Source organism: Lutra lutra, chromosome 10 (genome assembly GCF_902655055.1).
Source record: "Lutra lutra chromosome 10, mLutLut1.2, whole genome shotgun sequence".
NCBI lineage: Eukaryota > Metazoa > Chordata > Mammalia > Carnivora > Mustelidae > Lutra > Lutra lutra.
Window position 1 is genome coordinate 56,487,989 of NC_062287.1, and position 18,593 is coordinate 56,506,581.

The window sequence follows — 18,593 nt, forward strand, 5'->3', positions numbered from 1 at the left end:
AGGGGAAGGAAGAGAAGAAAGTTTAGGAAGAAAGGAAGGAAAGAATGAAGGAAGGAAGAAGGGAGGTAAAGAGGGGAAGGAGAAGGAGGAACCGTGGAAAGATAGAAGGAGGGAAGGAGGGAAGGAAGGGAGGGAGGAAGGGAGGGAGGAGTGGAGCTGGCCTCAGAAAATCTGGATCTGGATTCTGGCCCTCTCCCCAACTCTCCTTACTCCTCTCTGAAGAGCCGTTTGGTGTCGTAGAAGAATGGGGGAACAGTGCAGACAGTTTCTAGATGACATTGGATTTAGCAACTAGATGAAAGGGGAAGATTCTCCAGCAGCACTGTGGATTTCAGAGGGAGAACTCCCCCACCAACACTCCCCAAAGAGCAGGCGCTGTGACGAAAAAAGGGAATGGCGCAAGGTAAACTAAAACCACCGATCCTGTTACAGAATCCAAATGCAGCCTCATCTGGCTTGTGTCTCTGAATATTGGTTCCGAACCGTCTTTGAGAAGCTGATAAGAGGTATAGGCTCTACCCAGGGAAAAAAATGCACACACACATCACGTTTTGCTTATAATTCCTAGGAGTTTGTAGACCCCAAAGCCGTGACGATTACCGCGGATTGTTTTTTAATTTCCAGAGCTGTGTAGACCATTGGAAAGAGTGTAGGCTGACAGGTGAGAGACTCTGTTAGCATAGCAGGAATCCCAGCTCCCAGAGTCTTGGCTTTGAGAGGTGGTTTGTTTAATCCACTAAAATGTATTGAGACCAACAAGCTCACAAGCAACTTTCAGGTTTCTCTTGCAACTAGTGCACAGAACTATTGACAAAGGGAAAAAAAAGTATTTTGCTATTTCAAATGTCTCTAGTGGTTGAACAGCTCATACAATATATTGTTTAGAGAATAGTGGACTGACTCATCAAATTAAAATTTACTACTTTTAATACTTACCTGGCAGGGGAGATACCATGATCACGAAGGTGGTTTTCCCAGGGCGAGGCTTATCCATTGCACTCCGGATGTGCTGACCCCTGCGATTTCCCCAAATGTGGGAAACTCGACTGCATAATTTGTGGTAGTGGGGGACTGCGTTCGCGCTTTCCCCTGAAAAAAAAAATAAATAAATAAATAAAAATAAAATTTACTACTTTTATTTTCTAGAGAGTATGCTATCATGAAAATAACATACTATCTCTAGTTTAAAATTCTGAAATTTTTATTAAGGTGCAATTTGAAAAGAAGTAAAAACCAGTTATGTGAAAGGTTTTTAAATAATAATTTAATGACATGGATACCATAAATTCAATCTTTTATTTTGTTTTAAAATTTTAATTTTATTTTAAAAAATTATTTTATTTTAAAAAATTTATTTATTTGGAAGAGAATGAGCAGGAGGGGCAGAGGGAGAGAGAAACTCAAGCAGAGTCTGCGCTGAGCACGAGCCAATGCAAAATTTGATCCTACGACCTTGAGATCATGACCTGAGCCAAAACCAGGAATCAAATGCTTAATGGACTGTACCACCCAGGCATGCCTCAGTCTTTTAAAGTGTACAATTCAGTGTTCTAATATATTCAGGGTTGTGCACCCATTACCACTATCCAATTTCAGGACATTTTCTCATCCCAAAGAGAAACTTTACCCTTTAGCAGTCACTCTCAAACCCCTATCCCCCCACCTCTGGGAAGAGCCGCTATCTACCTGGTCTCTGTGGATTTACCTATTCTGGACATTTCATATAAATGGAATCATGTAATATGTGTACTTTTGTAAGGGGCTTCTTTCATTTAACATGATGTTCTCAGGTTTCCTGTTATAGCATAAATCAGTACTTCATTCCCTTTCATTGACAAATAATATTCAATTGTATAGATATACCACATTTTATTTATCCATTAGTTGATGGACATTTGGGTAGCTTCCTCTTTTTTAGCTATTATAAATAATGCTACTAAGAACATTGTGAGAATTTTTGTGTGGATATATGTTGTTATTTCTCTTGGGTGTGATATTGCTGGGTCATATGGTAACTCTATGTTTAACATTTTGTGGAACTTTCAAACTATTTTCCAAAGCGGTTGCACCATTTTATAATCCCATCAGCAGCCTATGAGAGTTCCAATTTTCTACATCCTCATCAACCTTGTTATTGTCCATCTTTTTTTATTATAGCTGTTCTAACTAGGGGAAAAGTGTTATCTTGTGGTTTTTGACGTGCATTTCCTTAATGGCCAATGATATTGAGCATCTTCTCATGTGCTTTTTAGCCATTTGTACATCTTCTTTGAAGACCTGTTGATGCTAGTCTTTTGTTCATTTTTAATTGGATTATTTATTTTTTATTGTTGGGTAGTAAAAAGTTTTCTAAACTAAGAATATTGTAAATAATTCCAAAATAATTTTGAAGAAAAAATAAGTGAAATGGTGTAAGGTCCTTCATGTTTCATGGGTTTGAGTAGAAGTGTTATGCGGAGGCTCAATGAGCCCAGAAGGTGACATACTTCCATTTCCTGGATGGGAATGTCCAGAGAAAAACCCAGCCCATGAGAGAGGATAAGGAGCACAACTACCTCTTGGTGGGAAGCCACCTGGGGTGGGACGGGTGGGAGTGCTCGTTCATCCAGTCTTCTTGGAGCAGAGGAGTTAGTTTTATGTGTCAACCTGGCTAGTCTATAGTACCCAGTTATTCAATCAAACGCTAATCTAGGTGTTGCTGTGAGCTATTTTGTGGATGTGGTTAACCTCTATAATCAGTTGACGTTAAGTAAAGGAGATTATCCTTGAAGATCATCCAATTAATTGAAGGGCCTTAAAAGCAAAACCTAGATTTTCCTGAGGAAGAAGACTGCTGTGCATAGTCAGTCTAGGTATTATAGTTTAAACCCTCCCTGCCTGAGAGTTTTCAGCCTTTGGGCCGGCCTTACAGATTTCAGACTTGCCAGAGCTCACAATCATGTAAGTCAATTCCTTGAGATAAATCTTTATATATGCATAAGTAGCCTATTGGTTGTGTTTCTCTGCAGAACTCTCACTGATACAGGGAGGAAGTACATGTCTTCTTGTCCTAAACTTCCCATTTGAATCTACTGGAAACACCAGATTTTCTGATGGGAGGAGCCCTGAGACCCTTCCATCTCAGAGGACATAGCACCCCATGCCCAGAGCAACTGCTCCCTGAAAACTGCTCTATTTGAATCATCATCTAGAAGCCCAAGTTTAATTACTGGTTCCACTGTTCTGTGTCTCATGCTTGCAATCTCCTGTCTTAAGATAAAAAGGTTTCCTTCAGCCTCCTGTGCTCTTGTCCAATGATCATGACCTTTTATTTCAAGAGAAGTAATTTGGTTTTGAGAAGGATAAATGATGCTCTCTAGCTTTTTTTTTTTTTAATATTTTATTTATTTATTTGTCAGAGAGAAGGAGAGAGAGCGAGAGCACACAAGCAGGCAGAGAGGCAGGCAGAGGCAGAGAGAGAAGCAGGCTCCCTGCTGAGCAAGGAGAGCCCATGCGGGACTCAATCCCAGGACCCTGGGATCATGACCTGAGCTGAAGGCAGCCACTTAACCCACTGAGCCACCCAGGCATCCCTGCTCTCTAGCTTTTCTTCAAGGTCTTTGACTTGCACTCTGAAGGTCTTCGACTTGCACTCTGAAGGTCTTTGGCTCTTCATTTGCATGCTCATCTTGTCATTTCCTCTAGGACTTTCCTCCTCTTGCTGCAAAAAATGATCTTCCTGGACTGATAATTCCTCAAGAGACCCTATTTCTTTCTCTTGACGAGTTCAGTAACTTCATTTCCTCTCCCCTGAAGATTTTGATCTACACTTTTTCAGTAGAGATTTGCTCAACCTGAAGAATTTTTTTAAAGTTATTTATTTTAGAGAGAGAGGAGGGAAGAGGCAGAGGGAGAGGAAGAGAATCTCAGGCAGACTTCCCGCTGAGCCCGACGCTCAATCCCCTGACCCTGAGATCATGACCCAAGCCACGATCAAGAGTTGGATGCTCAACCCACTGAACCACCCAGGTGCCCATCAGCCTGAAGACTTTTTTTTTTTTTTAAAGATTTTATTTATTTATTTGACAGAGAGAGATCACAAGCGGGCAGAGAGGCAGGCAGAGAGAGGAGGAAGCAGGCTCCCTGCTGAGCAGAGAGCCTGATGCGGGGCCCGATCCCAGGACCCTGAGATCATGACCTGAGCCGAAGGCAGCGGCCTAACCCACTGAGCCACCCAGGCGCCCCAGCCTGAAGACTTTTAAGATGACCTGTCATGTTGGCTTTTCTGTTTCCCTCTCTAGCAATGTTGATGTAGATTTGATGTCTCTCTCCATCTTGGGTATTTAAATGCACACTAGACTTTTCAACATTAGTCAATATCCTCCTGGCTCCTCTTGTCTGGTCATAAATACTGTCTCCACCTCCTGATTCCAACCTATTACCCATGTTTCCTTCTCCAAGGTAAGCTATCAGGTCTTTCATCTTTAGCTAACATTCCTCCAGAGACTTGATCTGACTCTTCACATGGGCCGTGGAGTTCTATATGAAGGTCCTGAGTCTTTTGTTGCCTGTATGGTTTGTTTGTTTTTTTAAAGATTTTATTTATTTATCTGTCAGGGACAGAGGGAGTGAGAGTGAGCGAGCACAGGCAGACAGAGAGGCAGGCAGAGGCAGAGGGAGAAGCAGGCTCCCTGCCCAGCAAGGAGCCCGATGTGGGACTCGATCCCAGGATGCTGGGATCATGACCTGAGCCGAAGGCAGCCGCCCAACCAACTGAGCCACCCAGGCGTCCCTGTTGCCTGTATGGTTTTAAATTTACTTTTGCTTTTTCCACTTGTACTTTTATAGATTTGCTTTCTTTGTATGGATTTGACTTTTTATGGATTGTGGAAATTTCTCATGATATAAGAGAGTGGCTTATTTTGATCTGAACATTGATTTTTTTAATTTCCTAGCTGGTTTACTGTTAGGCAGAAGATGGACCAAATCATGGAGTTAGATGTATCAGGGTCTCAGGCACTTCTGGGCTTTTATCTTCTTTCATCTCAGGGTGAAACTGACAGGAGCTTTTATTCTACTAAACTATGCTGAATTGTTAATGGTGTGTTCCTTGACGACTCCTCCTCCTCCTCCTCTTCCTCCTCCTCCTCCTTCTTCTTCTCCTCCTCCTCCTCCTCCTTTTTCTCCTCCTTCTCCCTCTTCTTCTTCTGGAGTTGACAAAGGAAGTATGAATAATTAGAACAGGGGAGAAGACGTGCTCTCCAGAAAACAGGATTGCCTAGAAAGCCAGTGTAATCAGAGCAATATGTGGCAGAAACTGCTAGTTTACCCCTAATATTCATTCTTCTTCTCTTCCTTAGTAGAACCCTTGATTTACATTAGAACGCATAGCCATTTGGAATTAAGATCACCTCTCTCAGCATATCATCCAGTTTATTGTGGCCAAGTGAGTAAGTTCTGCAAATGAGATATAGGCAGAAGTGTCCTCTGCAACTTCAGGAAATGTCCCTGAGGGAAAGACATACATTTCTTTATCCCTTTCACCTTCTGTTGGTTGAAAGGGAGCCATATGGCTGAAGCTTGAGCAGCTGTGTTGGATCATGAGAGAAGCACCATGTGCTGAGGATGGTAGAACAAGAGAAAAAAAGCCAGGGTCCCTGAAACGGTGGAGGGTCAAGTCAGCTCTAGATTATTTATTTCCTGGCTAAATTTATGTGAGAGGGAAATTAATATTTAGTTTAAGCCACTATCACTTTAAATTTTCTGTCACAGGTAAACCTCATTCTAGTTAATGCTGTATTTGGCATCTAGAAATAGTGCACTGCAAGTGACAAAACTGAGGTGCTTAATTAATGAGTGTATTGGGCTGCAGATGGCAAGGACTCAGGCTTTGCAGACTGGAAAGCTTGTGACTCTTGTTATACAGTAGTAAAACTTTTGATCAAAAAATTGTATGTTAGGCACCAGGTGATGGGTATTGTAGAGGGCACGGATTGCATGGAGCACTGGGTGTGGTGCAAAAATAATGAATACTGTTATGCTGAAAAAATAAAAAATTAAAAAAAAAAAAAGAGACAAAAAAAAAATTGTATGTTAGTTGCCTATTACTGTGTGGCAAACCATCCCTGAACTTGATGGTTAAAACAATGAGCATTTTAATACCTCTCTGATTCTGTGGGTTGACTGTGACATTCCCAACTGGGTGGTTCTTCTGCTGGTCTCACAGGGGTCTTCAATGAGTCCATGGTGGCTGGTGATGGAATATCCAGGATGACTTCATCGCATGTGTGAGTGGGATGGCTGGAAGGGCTGTCACCTCTTTCTCCATGTGACTTAGCTTGGGCTTCTTTACCTGGTAGCTGAATCCCAATTAGGTAAATGTGAAAGCTGCCAGACCTTCTTAAGATTTTAAAGTTAGTCACAGGACCAGCCCAGATTTAAAGGGAAGGTAGTACATGGTTGTGAATCCTGGAAGAGATGGTTCATTGGGGCTAAGTTTCAGGCACTAGCTACCTCACCTTGAAAGGCAGATCATAGGCTACTTGAGGTAGCAATGCAGCATAGCAATGTAGAGAGGAAGGGAAATTTATTATGTGGATGTTTTCTGGCTCCTTCTTGCTTCTTTTAGCAAAATCCTACTAGAGAGAAAGAAATACAGAAGCTCAAACTGGAGTTAGCTACTCCGTACAGCTTTACTAAGGGAGGAACACTTTGCTATTACCTATAATCTGGGTTGACCAAGAATCCTTTAATTTTGAGTTTCATACAGTTTTTGCAGAAGCCCATTGCTTCTGCACTGAAGCACTTAAGAGGGCTAACTGCAAAGTGGCAGCCTAAGGAGGAGTTAAGACAAGTGCCCTCTTCAGAAAAGCAGTGGGCTTGTTGGCAAGGAAGGTGTGTGTTGTGTCCGATCCAAAGAGAGCCATCATCCAGTTGGGAGAATGGCCAATAAGGAAAATATCAGAGTTTTCAGACTTGAAAACCATGTCCAGATAAGGTCTTTGGCTGTGGTAACTCACATTGGAACTGACTAGAACCAACTAGACCAAAGGTCTACTGAATTTTTAAGGAATTGTGCTATCAAGGAAACCTCAAACCCTGCCTGTTGAAGCCTCTGATTGCTCCACCCTCACAACACTCCTTGGGCCCTTGAACCCATGCCCGCAGGAAGTAGACTTGGATGACTGAATTTTTCAAAAAGGGTATGCTCTCTCATGTTCTTTGTGGATGTGGCTATCCAGCCCTGGGCTTATATGCTGCTTCTCAAAAATGCATCTGATCTAGGAATTAAGTGAGGACTACTGATTTACTTACTAGTTTAACCAAGTTTTACCAAATGCTTCTTTGTATCGGGTATTATGTTCGTGCTAGAGATGCAGTTATGAAGGAAAGGAGAGGCAGTTGAGAGTCCAGAAGGCCTGGTAGGACCCATACTCACTCAGGCTCTTCATCTGTAGCCATGTCTCCTCAGTGAGGCCTTTTTGAAGGACTCCAGAATTTCCTGCGTCTGTCCCTTCGGCTGATCTCAGTGATGTGTATCCCAGCTGCACCAGCTTCCTTGGTCAGTCTTGTTGGATTTTTCCAGGTCATGTCTGTATCTGGGCCTGCCATTGACATTTCCAATACACTGGTTGGGTAAGGTGCAGAGGTTAGGACTCGCGGTCCTGGTGTTGTCAGAATATTCTTAAGACCTGACTGTGCAAAGCAGTGGCTTGCAATCTATTGTCCCATGGCCCCTTACACACACATCCTGCCTCGGCAGCCCATCCCACTTCCAAATGGGAAGAAAACTTGATGACAACAGTACGTATTTGTGAGATTACATTTTAGAGTTATGCTTTAGCAGGAGGAGTGTGGATATTTTAGATACTTATCTTCTAGTCATAAAAATGGCATAAATCCTGACCCTTTACAGATAAGTGTGCCTGATCAGGAGGAACTTTCATAAACAGCTTGTATGAGGCAGTTTCTGGTTGTACATGCAGAAAGCTGACTCTTGCTTAAGCAAAAAGTATGTTTTCGTTCTTTGCCCCAGGCTCTGTGTGTCTATTGTATTCTTTTCTATCTGCCAGCTTCAGGAAGAAAAAAGTCACAGAGAAGGATTCTGATTGGCTTAGTTTCTGTCATGTGTCCATCTAGGGTAGGTTCTGTTTCCAAAAAATAAGGGATAGGAGGGGAGGAAGGGCTGCTGAGAACAATAGCCAATACATTTGGGTTAAGACAGCAAGACTCCTGGGAGGAGAACTTTATTCAGGAAGAAGTCACTTGAATGGCTCCTTTGGTTAGGTAAATGTAGGGTAAGTAGATACCAATGTTCTAGGCAAAGGGTGACACTGGATCCTGGTGTCCTGAAAATGACATCCCCTCTTTATACCCCCTGATCTGGTCCCTAGGGAGGAAGTGGAAAAATTTGCATTCTAGCCAGGAAACCTCCCAGAAGCAGTGAAGTCACATCATAACAACATTCTTAGTTGATGAAAATGGATACTAACTGAGCTCTGCCTGCAAAAAAAAGACACCAAGGCCTCAATTCCCTCACATGTGATATACCAGAACATGGGTCACTATTCTGCCACAGCTCATAGCTGGAGTTAGGGCTCCATACTCCATCTCTCCGTATAGAAAATATTTATGTGCTTTGACAGGGCACCTGGATGGCTCAGTTGGTTAAGCATCTGACTCTTGATTTTGGCTCAGGTCATAATCTCAGGGTCATGAGATCATGCCCTATGTTAGGCTCCACACTGACTGTAGAGCCTGTGTAAAATTCTCTCTCTTTTTCCCTGTGCCCCTCCCTCCCCACTCACGTGTGCTCTCTTTAATGTGTGTGTGTGTGTGTGTGTATGTTTTGAGGACAATAACTGAACATGAGAAGGGAATGGAAAGAACTCAGTGTGCCCATCAGATTCGAGTGACACCAGCAGGAGGGCCTGACCTTGTAAAAGATTCCCGTGACCCGTGTAAGGATGTGAATCACCACGAGTATCATGCTAGCAATAGTCAAGGGTGACTTCACAAGCACAAGAAAGAGTTGGTGACTGGGGCACCTGGGTGGCTCAGTGGTCAAAGCCTCTGCCTTCGGCTCAGGTCATGATCCCAGGGTCCTGGGATCGAGTCCCACATCGGGCTCTCTGCTCAGCGGGGAGCCTGCCTCCTCCTCTCTCTCTGCCTGCCTCTCTGCCTACTTGTGATCTCTCTGTCAAATAAATTTAAAAAAATCTTAAAAAAAAAAAAAAGAAAGAGTTGGTGAGAAGTGAATGGACTTTGTGTGCATTTTGGAGTTTTTATTAGCTTGTTGATGGACTGGGTGTAGAGCTTGAGGGAAAGGGAGAATTTAGGAAAGGCTCTTAGGTTTCTAATGTGAAGTGAAGGCATTTGCATAGATATGAATTTTTAATATATTTGCATATATATGAATTTTATATAAATATTAAAATATATATTGGGGCATCTGGGTGGCTCAGTCGGTTAAGTACCCGACTCTTGGTTTCAACTCGGGTCTTGATCTCAGGGTCATGGGCTCAAACCTTGCATTGGGCTCCATGCTGGGCATGGAACCTTCTTAAAAAAAAAACCACATACATATACATACACATATATGTATACATCCATTTGTTTAAATATGTGCAAAATACTTCTAGAGGGCTATGTAAGAATTTCCATGGGAGATGTGGTAGATTGCAAAAAGATGACCACAGGGGTGCCTGAGGGGCTCAGTGGGTTAAAGCCCCTGCCTTCAGCTCAGGTCATGATCCCAGGGTCCTGGGATCAAGCCCTGAATCGGGCTCTCTGCACTGCAGGGATCCTGCTTCCTCCTCTTTCTCTGCCTGCCTTTCTGCCTACTTGTGATCTCTGTCTGTCAAATAAATAAATAAAATCTTAAAAAAAAAAAAAAGATGACCATAAATTCCTCCCAATCCTTGTGTCTCTGACCTTTTGCAATGGGACTTTGCTGTCCCTTCCATCAAGAGGTGGAGCCTGCTTTTTCCCACTCCCCAGTCTGTCTGGCCAGGTAACTTGCTTTAACCGGTAGTATGCAACTGAGGTGATTTCAGAACTCTGAGCCCAGGGTGACTTGCCGTTTCCCTCCATTCTTACCATCATTCAGAGAAGCCTCTGTGAGGATGAGAGATCACAGGGAAAGAGGGGTCCCTGGACAGCCAGCCTTATACATGGGAGTGAGGCCATTGTAGACCTTGTAGTCCCAGTCCTTCAGCCAAAGGACCAAAGCAGCATGCCTCATGCCAGGTCAGACCAGCAGAAGCACCATCCAGCTGTGTCCAGCCCAAATTACTGACCCACAGGGTCCTAAGCAAATACAGTGGTTGCTGCTTTAAGCCGCTGAGTTTTGGGCCAATTTAATGCACAGTATTAGATAACTGTTATAGGAGGGAACTGAGTGGCTGAAGAACAGGAATAGAAGAGATTTTCATTTACCCTTTTGTATCATTTGAGTTTTGAAACTTGTGAATATATTACCTATTAATTCTCAAAAACTGGGTGCCTGGGTGGCTAAGTAGGTTAAACCTCTGCCTTCTGCTCAGGTCATGATCTCAGGGTTCTGGGATTGAGCCCCACAAGGGGCTCTCTGCTCAGCAGAGGGCCTGCTCCCCGCCCCCCCGCCCCCCTCTGCCTGCCTCTCTGTCTACTTGTGATCTCTCTCTCTCTGTCAAATAAATAAATAAAATCTTTTTTTAAAAAGGTTGGAATTTTTAAAAATTCTCAAAAACTTTTGTCACATTTGATGAATACATCTCTTATTCTGAACATAAGGAGTACAGTGCTTGACTCATCATTACCACCGATTTTTTTAAAAAGGTAGATTTATTTATTTTAGAGAGAGAGGGAGAGTGTGCATATAAGTGGGGGGAAGGGCAGAGGGTGAGGAAGAGAATGCTAAGCCCACTCACCACTGAGCATAGAACCCATTTGGGGCTCCATCTCACCATCCATGAGATCACAGCCTGAGCTGAAACCATGAATTGGATGCTTAAGGGTGACCTGAGCCACTCTTGTGTCCCACCACTGGTTTTTAAATAAACTTTTCTTGAGACATAACATACCTGCAGGAAAATACACAAATCATAATAGTACAGCTTGATGAACTTTCACAGTGTGAGCATACTTGTGTAACTGGACCCAGATCAAGAACCGCCACCAGTCTCCTTCATGCCGCTCCTAGCTGCTACCCACAAGCAGTGTATGTGTACATATACACACATATAATATATATATTTACTTATATTTATAAATGTATTCACATATATATTTTTTATTGTTTCTTATTTATTTAGTGAAACAGTTTCTTTTCCTCTCCATTAAATATATTTGAACAAGTATTTAAAGAATGTCATTTTAGGGGCACCTGGTTGGCTCAGTTGGTTAAGCTGCTGCCTTCAGCTCAGGTCATGATTCCAGGATTCTGGGATCGAGTCCCACATCGGGCTCCCTGCTCAGCAGAGAGCCTGCTTCTCTCTCTCCCTCTGCCTGCCGCTCTACTTACTTGTGCTATTTCTCTGTCAAATAAATAAATAAAATCTTAAAAAAAAAAAAAGAATGCCATTTTAAAGGCACATGGAGTTATCTGCCTTCACGAGAGCACCCGCCGATCTCCATCTGGCCCTTCGGCTTTAGTAGGTGAAAACCTCAGCTGTTCCTGGTTGAAACCAAACCCCTGCGGCTGGGTAGATGCGTTCCTCCCTCTTGTGGCCATATTTGGCTACTGCACCCAAGCGAGGCACTCAGGTCAGTCCAGGACTTTGCCAACACTTAAGCCAGGGTGCAGAACCAGATAAACCGGGCTCCGTTCTGGGTTGGCATTTTAGAGTCACCCTTGTAGGGCGAAGTGACCTGACCGTCCCCAGCTTGGGTAGCACCTGTAAGGTTGCCTCCGTGGTTGGTAGATGCTCCTGGGCTTGCCTATGTAGCTAAAGACCTGAAGCCCTGCTCCTCTGGAGCTTCTCCCTCCTGTCAGGGGTTGTGGGAGAAGGCGAGGTGTGTGGGAAGCTTCAGTAAGAACCAGGAACCTGGGGGCGCCTGGGTGGCTCAGTTGGTTAAGCGTCTGCCTTCGGCGTAGGTCATGATCTCAGAGTCCTTGGATCCAGCCCCGAATGGCGAGCCCGGCATCTGGCTCCCTGCTCAGCGGGAAGCCTTCTTCTTTCTCCCTCTCCCTCTGTCCCTGCTTGTGTTCCCTCTCTTGCTGTGTCTCTCGATGTCAAATAGATAAAATTTTTTTTAAAAAGATTTAATTTATTTGACAGAGACACTGCGAGAGAAGGAATATACGCAGGGACAGTGGGAGAGGGAGAAGCAGGCTCCCCACTTAGCAGGGAGCCTGATGTGGGCATTGATCTCAGAACCCTAGGATCATGACCTGAGCCCAAGGCAGATGGCTAATGTTTGAGCCACCCAGGCACCCCTCTGTCAAGTAGATAAAATTTTAGAAAAAAATATAACCTGGGGCCTGCCCTGGAGATCTGGGACTTACAGGGTATGGCCTGGAGGGGTGGAGGGAAGAGGCGGGAAGCTAGGAGCTACACACTTGAGTGCCCCAGGAACTGACAAAGAAATGACATGATGTGATTTCTGTCTTCAAAAGTTTACTCTTTGGGGAGGTGGAAGCAACTGGGTGACTTCTTGAGAGGAGTCCTGGTAGAGGAGGGCCCTGAGGAGTGGACCTCTGGGGGAGGTCTCCACAAGCAGGCCTCACCTCCTGCCACTCCCACCTGGGGCTGGTCCAGACAGAGCCAGTTGCAATCTGTAAATATTGACGTTGGTCATTTCTACTTTATGTCTGTTTTCCAGTCCCTATCTTTCGGTTTCCTCCTTGTGTAATATTTTGTCATGAATGGGACACACTCCACTAGCCCTCCTCAGCAGTGCAACTACCAAAAAGGGTATGAGGGGGGAACCATACAGGCAGAGAGTAGGGCATGGGCAGCTGCTGGAACTCATTTCCCACGGCAGTGTCGCCAGAGTCCCAGTAGAAAGGGTCCTATTCCAGTAATGTTGAAATGGAGCAGAAACGTGTTTTGGTGAGGTGAATGATTTAAAAAAAAAAAGAAAGAAACTTTTAAATAGAGTGAGTAAGGAGAGGAAACAACTATGTGACTAGGCCACCTTGGAAGTATCACTGTTTAGCAAGTAGCCTAGTGAGAAGGGGGGAGCCTCTAGAACCCGGTGGTTGATATCATGGGGCTAATTCAGACGTACTGAGCTAGCTGTCTGGGGGATGAATGAGCTTCTAAGGTCATCAGATATATCTCTCCTTACACTTGAAAAAATATTCTGCACCAATTAGGATGCTTTTGGATGTAATTGAGTCTTTCTAACCAAAATTGACTTAAGGGGTGCCTGGCTGGCTCAGTTAGAAGAGCGTGTGACTCTTGATCTCAGGGTCATGGGTTTTAGCTCCACACTGCATGTAGAAATTACTAAGGAATCCCCCAAAACTTTATTTATTAAAGATTTGTTTATTTTAGAGAGAGAGAGAGAGAGCACGAGTGGGAAGGGCAAAGGGAGAGGGAGAGAGAATCTCAAACAGACCCCACAGTGAGCACAGAGCCCCATCTGGGGCTGCATTCCATGACCCAGAGATCATGACCTGAGCCGAAACCAAGAGTTGGAGGTGTAACTGACTGTGCTATGCAGGAACCCCCAAAATAAATAAACTTTAAAACAAAACAAAAGCAACTTAAACTGTAGAATTTTCATAATCTTGCTTTACAAGAAGCCAGAAGAACAGTGCCTAGGTTGACTCAGTGGCTTAGCCTGTCCCTCTGGGACCTTGCCATCTCTCCCCTCACCCACCCTCCTTGGCAAGATCTTCCCTCAAGTGACAAGGTGACTGCTGCAGATCCAAATATCACACCATCACTCGACGACATCCAAAATCTTCCCTCCTTATCTCCCCTCTTTTTTCTTGTTAATCACAGAGGGCAAGCTTTCTTAAAAGCCCACCCCCACCTCCCACCAGGAGATGTCCCCTTTCACTTCACTGGTCAGAACTGGGACGCACAGGCTCCACTGACCCAGCCGCTGGGAACAGGGACTGTTACCAGGGGTGGCGTGGACCATGATTCGTCCTACCAACAGGGAAGAGGGAATGCTTGCTGGGAAGTGACCCCCTGTGTCTGCCGTTATATTTGTTCTTTTCTCTGATTACAGAAGTCAGATATGTCCAGTGTAGAAAATTTGGGAAATCCAGAGAAGGATGAAGTAGAAAATAAAATCTCCTACTCTGTCACTGGATCCAAGCACTGTCTTATAATGATAATTGCATTGCTTTTATCCCTCTCTGCACTCTGCTCCACCCAGCCCCCTCCATCCTCTGCCTCTACCAGCCGTTCATCTCTGCCCACCCACTTCCAAATCACCTTAGGTTCTGCATGGAAACACTTGCTGTTGACCTTGGCCCCAAATTCCTCCCTCGATTTTTTTTAAAGCTGTGAAAAAAAATCGTAAATAACAGAGTATGTAAAATGAATGTGTATAGTTTAAATAACAATGTGATGAACGCTTGTGAGCCCACCACTCAGCCTGAATACTTTGAAGCCTTTGTCCCATCCCCTCCCCAAATTGGCTGTTGCTTTTATTGCGTTAGTCATTTGTTGCCACAAAAATGCCACGTATTGCCTCAAAACTCCACAAGCATTCATCTCACTCTCACGGTCTGCAGGTTGCAATAATCTAGATTGGGATTGGTGGTGTGGCTCTCCTTCAGGTGGTGGGTTGTCTGAGTTTGGCTCCAGACTTCAGGCTGGACCCTGGTCTGCTCCACATGTCTCTCATCCTACGAGGATCAGAGTGTACCTGGTGCATATTCTCCTCCTGGCGGCTCCCTGACATGGGAGAACCACATCCAACAGCAGCACAGGCACGTTTAAGGCACTACTCAAGTCCTGTTTACTAACATTCTGCTGGCCAAAGCAAATCATATGGCCAAGCCCAGCCTCAGCGGAGCAGGAAAGTAGGCTCCCTTCACAACAGAGGGAGGTACCCCGAACATTTGCTAAGCCATAACCCAGACTGCCACAAACATGCCTTTGGTTTTCTTTATGGTTTTACCAGAAAGGGATGTAACTCTGTGTAATATATTAGTTGTCTTCCTCTGATTTTAAGTTTTATATAAATGGATTCCGAGTGGATATATTTTCTCTGAATTACGTTTCTCCTCCCTTCTCCTTTCTTTGTTTTCTCCCTCTTTTATCAGTCAGGAAGTTTGGCCGTGAACACAGACACCAATTCTGGCTCACTTAAAGGAAAGGAATTTATTGGAAGTGTGTTGGGTGGTTTGCAGAATTGTTGGGAAAATTGCATGGAGAACCAGGCTCAGGAAGTGGACAGGATACAGATCAGTAGTTGCCTGGGGTTGGAGATGGAGGTTCCTTCCACAGGGAACTCCCTGGAAAGGGGCACAAAGAAACTTTTGGGGATGATGAAAATATTTTGTATCTTGATTGTGAGAGTGGTCATCTGGGATTAGTCAAATAAATTTGATCTCTGTCAAATAAATAAAATCTTAAAAAAAAAGATTTTATTAATTTATTTGACAGAGAGAGAGATCACAAGGAGGCAGAGAGGCAGGCAGAGAGACAGGAAGGGAAGCAGGCTCCCCACCGAGCAGAGAGCCCGATGCGGGGCTCGATCCCAGGACCCTGAGATCATGACCTGAGCCAAAGGCAAAGGCTTAACCCACTGAGCCACCCAGGTGCCCCACCCCAATAGTGCTTTTTGTGTTTTAAATATAAACCAATATAGCTCAAGAAACAATTCGGTGATTTGAGTATATTCACAGAATTGTGCAAGCATCACCACAATCAATTTTAGGACATTTTCCTCACCCCATAAAGAAAGGCTTTAAGCTCTGGCAGTCACTCCCCATTTCACCCTAGTCCCTGATATTACTTTGTGAGCGCTGCCATAACAAAGAATCTGGGTGGCCTAAAGCAGCAGAAATTGATTCTGTCACAGTTCTGGAAGTTAGGCTCCCAAACAGGGTGCTGGTAGGACCACACTCCCTCTGCAGGCTCTTGGGAAGAATCTGCTCCATGCCTTTTTCTTAGCTTTTCATGCTGCCAGCATTCCTCGGTGCCCCTTGGCTAGATGAAGAACAGATCTTACTCTAATATGACCTTATCTTAGTTTACATGTTGATTATGTTTGCAAAGACCTTATTTCCCAAAAAGGTCACATTCACAGGTACCAGGGGTTAGGACTTTGGCGTATCTGTTAGGGGGACATAATTCAGCCCACAACACCTTCTCATCCCTAGGCAGCCACTAAGCTACTATCTGTATTTATGGATTTACCTACTCTGGACACTTCCTATCAATGTAATCATACAATGTGTAATCTTTTGTGATTACTTTTTCGCATAGCATAATGTTCTCAAGGTCTATCCATGTTGTAGCATGTCATATTAGTACTCCATTACTTTTTGTTTGAAATAACATTCCGTTGTTTGAATATACCGTATTTTGTCTAGTCATTCCTTAATTGAGGGACTTTTGAGTTGTTTCCATTCTTTGACTATTACGAATGGTGCTGCTGTGAACATTCTGTACATATTTTTGTGTAGACATGTGTTTTGTTTTGTTTTTTAAAGATTTTATTTATTTATTTGACAGACAGAGATCAGGCGGAGAGGCAGGCAGAGAGAGAGGAGTAAGCAGGCCCCCTGCTGAGCAGAGAGCCCGATGTGGGGCTCGACCCCAGGACCCTGGGATCATGACCTGAGCCGAAGGAAGAGGCTTTAACCCACTGAGCCACCCAGGCGCCCCATAGACATGTGTTTTAATTTCTCTTGGATATACCTAGGAGTATCATTGCTGGGTCCTAAGGCACCTCTATGTTTAATTATGAGGACCTGCCAGTCTGTTTTCCAAAGCAGCTACACCATATTACATTCCTACCAATGGTGTATGGGGTTTCCAATTTCTCCACATCTTTGTCAACACTTGTTATTATCTATCTCTTAAATTATTAGTCATTCCAGGGAGTTGGAAGTATTTCATTGTGCTTTTGATTTAGCATTGCCCTAACAACTAATGATGTTGAGCACCTTTTCATGTGCTTATTCCCATATATATTTTTTTAAGATTTTATTTATTTGTCAGAGAGAGAGGGAGAGAGAGAAAACACAAGCAGGGAGAGCAGCAGGCAGAGAGAGAAGCAGACTCCACGCTGAGCAGGGAGCCTGACGCAGGACTTGATCCCAGGACTGTGGGATCATGACCTGAACTGAAGGCAGACAGTTAACTGACTGAGCCACCCAGGTGTCCTTTTTTTTTTTTTTTTTTTTTTTTAAAGTAGACGCCATGTCCAGCATGGAGCACGATGTGGGGCTTGGACTCATAGCTGTGAGATGAGACCAGAGCTCAGACCAAGAGTCAGATGTTTAATGGACTGAGCCACCTAGGTCCCCCTCCCATATTCTTTTAACGAATTCCTTCTCTTAAATCAGCCAGAAATTTTTGTCATGTTTTTGTTGCTGGACACCTGCAAACAACAAAACCATGAATCCCTGAAACTTTCCTGAAAGTCTCCTTAGAGATGTCTGTCTTCTGAGTTGGTTGTGGGCCTAACAAAGGAGTCTTCCTTAAAGGAAGGTCCCTGAAGGCCCCAAGGGTACAAGAGTTCCATTTCACAGAGGCGCTCAAAATTTACCAAGGCCCTCAGGGATGAGAGGTGCTTCCAAACTCATTAAATCATTTAGAAAACACTCACTCTTCCTACTTGCCCCATGCCTGGCTTAGTGCCTAAGGTCGTGCCTTCAAGGAGCTCGTCATCTGCTACAGAAGGCAGACATGGACATAGCCAGTTTCTGCTCAGAGTGACCAGTGCTGCTGCAGAGGAAAACACAGGGCTTCTTAGAGAAGCCTTAGAGCCACCAAGGCACCCATAAGAGACATTTATTGTCTCACATATTATATGTGGTCAATGATTTGGAAATGGCCTAACTAGATGGTTACTACTCAAGGTTCTCATGAAGTTACAGTCAAGACATGAGCCAGGGCTGTGGTCATCCAAAGTCTCGACAGGAAGCTTCATTGTTGGCAGGAGGTCTCAGTTCTTCTTAATGTAGTTCTGTTCTCATGACATGGCAGCCAGCTTCTGCCAGAGCAAGTGATCCAAGAAAGAGTGAGGCAGAAGCCACAATGGTTTTTATTACACAGTCTCAAAAGTCACCCTCTGTCCAGGGTGTGAATACCAGGAGGTTAGAATCATGGGACTCCTGAGTGGCTCGGGTTAAGCGTCTGCCTTCGGCTCGGGTCATGATCCCAGGGTCCTGGGAATGAGCTCCACATCGGGCTCCCTCCTTGGCAGGAAGCCGGCTTCTCCTTCTCCCACTCCCCCTGCTTGTTTCCTCTCTCGCTGTGTGTCTCTCTGTCAAATAAATAAATAACATCTTAAAAAAGAAAAAGAAGGTAGGAATCATGGGGGCCATCTTGGAGGCTGGATAACATAATCTGCCCTTTTTTTTTTTTTAAATGTGGCTCGAAAAACCACTCTTTTTTTTTTTTTTAAAGATTTTATTTATTTGACAGAGAGAGATCACAAGTGGGCAGAGAGGCAGGCAGAGAGAGAGAGAGCGGAGGAAGCAGGCTCCTTAC

At 44.2% G+C, this 18,593-nt stretch overlaps 1 protein-coding gene, 1 long non-coding RNA gene and 1 other non-coding gene across 3 annotated transcripts in view; 2 read left to right on the forward strand and 1 right to left on the reverse strand.

Annotated features, from left to right (window-relative positions):
* FAM168A (family with sequence similarity 168 member A) overlaps positions 1–18,593 on the forward strand; it is a 243,745-nt gene that overhangs the window by 5,775 nt on the left and 219,377 nt on the right. The gene's annotated exons all lie outside the window — the stretch shown is intronic.
* LOC125080310 (U1 spliceosomal RNA) lies at positions 929–1,092 on the forward strand. Its single transcript, XR_007121331.1, has one exon. It is a non-coding gene; the product is annotated as a U1 spliceosomal RNA (small nuclear RNA).
* Positions 945–2,027, reverse strand: LOC125079967 (uncharacterized). The gene is made up of 3 exons (XR_007121177.1): positions 2,017–2,027; positions 1,687–1,693; positions 945–1,089 (listed from the first exon to the last, which is right to left on the reverse strand). It is a non-coding gene; the product is annotated as an uncharacterized LOC125079967 (long non-coding RNA).